Source organism: Microtus ochrogaster, linkage group LG5 (genome assembly GCF_000317375.1).
Source record: "Microtus ochrogaster isolate Prairie Vole_2 linkage group LG5, MicOch1.0, whole genome shotgun sequence".
In the NCBI taxonomy this organism is placed as follows: domain Eukaryota; kingdom Metazoa; phylum Chordata; class Mammalia; order Rodentia; family Cricetidae; genus Microtus; species Microtus ochrogaster.
Window position 1 is genome coordinate 2,970,942 of NC_022031.1, and position 4,154 is coordinate 2,975,095.

Consider the following 4,154-nt stretch of genomic DNA (forward strand, 5'->3'; position numbering starts at 1 on the left):
AAAAAAAAAAAAGATATGTGATGGGATATTTTACACCCCTCAGTATTTAACTCCCTCTGTAATCAGCCTTTTGAAGCATATGCTATAGGTAGATGCCATGAAGAGGGTCACAATAAAAGATATCAAGGAACATTAATGGTTTAAACAGGATCTTCCAAAATATCTCTGTGTGAGAAGTTTGAATGCTCAGAAGAGGAGGTTCTCAGCTGCCTGTCCAACAGAAATCACCAGGACCCACTGGCGGTTGCCTGCCATCTCATAATAGACAACAGGAGAATAATGAACGAAGCCAAAGATTTCTACTTGGCAACAAGCCCCCCTGATTCTTTCCTCGATGATCACCATTTAACTCGGCCGCATCCTGAAAGAGTACCATTCTTGGTTGCTGAAACACCAAGGGCACGGCATACCCTTGATGAATTAAACCCACAGAAGTCCAAACACCAAGGTGTACGGAAAGCAAAATGGCATTTGGGAATTAGAAGTCAAAGTCGACCAAATGATATCATGGCAGAAGTTTGTAGAGCAATCAAGCAATTGGATTATGAATGGAAGGTTGTAAACCCTTATTATTTGCGTGTACGAAGGAAGAATCCTGTGACAAGCACATTTTCCAAAATGAGTCTACAGACTTACTTATTGTTTTGGTTTTTTTGGTTTTTTGTTTTTTTTTTTTTTTGTTTTTCGAGACAGGGGTATTTCCATAGTATTGATGATGAAATTACAGAAGCCAAATCAGGGACAGCTACTACACAGAGATCGGGATCCATCAGCAACTACCGATCTTGCCAAAGCAGTAACTCCGATGCTGAGGCTCAAGGAAAACCCTCAGAAGTTTCTCTTACCTCATCTGTGATCTCGCTCTCTTCTCCTGTTGACCTAGCTCCAAGACCAGGAAGTCACACAATACAACTTTTTGAAATGTGTGCAAATCTAATTAAAATTCTTGCCCAGTAAACCTAAAAAAAAAATAAAGAAATAAAATAGAAACAGAGATCAGTCATTAAAATGTAGGGTAAAAAAAACTATTTATTTCAAATATCTGTGTCAAGATAAAATATCCAAAAAAGTAAAGGCATAAGAAAGGTCTTTCTGAAAGAGTAAAATTAAAATCACTTTGTAATCATAACTCCTTTTTAATGTCATTTAAATTTTTAAGCTATTTCAGAATTGTCTTACGGGGAAGTATTCAAATAGTAGAGTTGGTGAAGGTCAAAAGAGAAAGGTAAACATATGAAAAAATTAAATTAAGAAATGGCAGTGCATGACAACACAGTTTTCAAGCCACAAAATTGAAAGAATTCAAAATTCTTTTGGAATTCAAAATTCTTTTAGAAATTGGAAAAGTACTAATTCATAATAAGTTTCATGAGAATTATATTCAAAAGAATGATAAACTATACACATAGAATAAAGAATCAGAGAAATGAAATTAATATCTTACAGAGGCTCACTTGCTAGGATGAAGTAAATCAAAGCATATTTTAAATTATATACATGTATATATATATAACCTGAACTTTATGACTTTGGTAAAATTAACCTAAAATATGATTAGCAAATCTGTATCTTACTTTGTACTTGAGAGTATGTACTTTAATTTTTCTTGACTCTCCAGCAGCCTGTGCTGTGGAGGGGTAACATTCATTGCTTTTGTCTAGTTTTCTTACTATATTCCTCACTGATAGTTATATTTAAGAAAAAAGGAATGGGGTATAGGAGGGTTTGGAGGGAGGAATGGGAATAGAGAAATGTAGTTATAATCTCACAAATAATTTTCTTAAAAAGGATTCCTCTTTCTTTTTCAAATCACTCATCTCCAAATATGTTCTGAGAGACATTTCTTCTTTACCCCACCTTTTAAATTATAATATTAATTAGCATAGCTGAAATGATCATCTATTCATTGATAATATAATTTTTGATTCTTTCATTTCCTTTGTTTTAACATATTTTTTGATTCTTTGGGAATTTCAAATCATAGTACCCCAATTCCACTCATTTTCTTTTCCTTCCATATCTGTTCTTCTCCCTTACACTGACCACCAAACAAAGAAAATTAAAAGAAGAATTAAAACTGAGCCACCAACCAACTAACCAACCACCGAAACAAACAAAAAACACTTTGTTCCTCTGGCTTTCTCATTCTTCCAAAACATCTACATTCCTCTTATTGGCATTAGGAACTTCATTGTGTCATGCAGTATACACCTTTGTCCAGTCAACTTAACTTGCAAATGTTCATTGCAATGAATCACTGGTCTGTTTCAAGGACACTGGTTTCTATCACACCATCATCACTTGAATCTTAACCAAACTCATTGTAGATATCTCATAGCCACCCTGAGTTATAGAGATCCTGTGGATCATTTAGCAAGACAAGTCCCTTCACATGTTCCAGTAGGTCATAGGGTAAATGTTAGGGTGGGCCAATCCAAGGACCTGGCTGATAGATAGTACAGGTGATTATATCTGGCTGCTGCCCTTCTCCCATGTGTGCAGTTGAGCCAGCTCTCCTATGTCCACACCATTAGGGGCCATCTCTCTCAAGTGCAGTTCTTCTCTGAGGGTCAGAGCCAGCTTTCTTGCTGTAGTGTCCAGTGAGGGGCAGGGTCAGATTTCCCAAGGCAAGTGAAGGTCAGGGTTAGCTTAGCCTGGCCCTCAGATCATCATTCATGGATCTTATACCCCTCATGGAAACACATGCCAGAGACATTAACACAGACTCCAACTGCAGCTGGACTACATCCCTAGACATGAACCTTAGCAACAGTTCAGGCTGGATGTCACCATGGCCCCTGTGGCAGCTCAGGTCACCGAGATCAGTCTGGCCCTGGTACCAGATTGATTCTTGGACACCAACATGGTCTCAGGTGATTGTACATACCCCAGGTATCCTAACGATCTTTGTTAGTAACAGGAGTCATGAACATCAGCTCAGACCCTGGCTGCTGGAGGGATACATACAGACATTGCCTTTAGCATCAGCCTTTCCTATATATCACCATAGCCCCAGCTAGCAGTAGGCCACTTAAATTGGCATAGCCACAGTGAGAGCAAGGCCCTTGAACACCATTTTCAGACTGGACTGAGTTTGAGGTAAGAGTCAGTGGTTGGCTGCTTTGTTTTTTGGATATTCAAGTTGAACCCCCAATTTCTCTCTCTTTGTTTTGATTAATCATGCATCAAGCAAAACAGCCAGCCACTGGCTCTTACCTTGACCTCAGTCTGAATTGGTGATCCTACCTTCAAAAATCTCAGAAGGAGACTATCTGAGATCTGTCTCCTCCTGTTTTATAATACTCTCTACAACGGGGATTATAGCACTAAGAAGGCATGTGCCACCTGGTTTCTATGGCAAACTAGTGTGGTAACTGGGTTTAAAGGTGTGTGATACCACTGCCTGGTCTATAAAACTGGCCAGTGTGACTGTTTTATTCTCTGAACTTCAGGCAAGCTTTATTTATTAAAATAAAAACGTGAAATGCCACTGTGCCCAGCTATAGCATGGACCCAGGACACCAACATGGCCACAGGTAGTGGTCCATACTCAGGTAACATCAGAGTCTGGGTTATGGATATTATTGTGTTTTCTTTGAATTTTTGGACTGTGAAGGAGCTAAGTATAGAGAGACATTTTATTGTACAGGCTGCTAAGCTAAACCAACATATATATTTTTAAAGTATCATGATTTCAAAATTTGGGTCTAAGAATTTGTTGCTTTTGAAAAGAGATTCTTCTTTTGTTTCTACAGAAGATGAGAACCTATGGATTCCTTCCAGATTAATATGGTTTGATGAACCAATAGCCCCTGTGAACACTCTCAAAAAATTACTTTGCCCAACAAAAAGCAGGAAGCAATTTGCAGAAAACTACACCCAAATTTCCAAATATTGTTTATAAATGTTTGTTTACATTTAAAGGGGGATATGATATAGAGATGAATACTTTGTATTTGTATGGATCTTTGTTTATTGACACAAATTTAAAATCAATTTTGTTATATGTATATTTCTGCTCTTGTTTAAGGTATTGTGTTTGTGCTGCTCATTTTAAAATGCAATGTATAATTAAGAAATATGTTAATAGAGAGTCATCAATCATAGTCAAACTTATAGTCCTAGATACATAGAGATACATTTCAGTTAAATAG

At 37.3% G+C, this 4,154-nt stretch overlaps 1 pseudogene; it reads left to right on the top strand.

Moving 5' to 3' along the window:
• The window catches only part of LOC101988168, an 8,994-nt pseudogene extending 8,037 nt beyond the window's left edge, over window positions 1–957 (top strand).
• The last annotated feature ends 3,197 nt before the right edge of the window (window positions 958–4,154 follow it).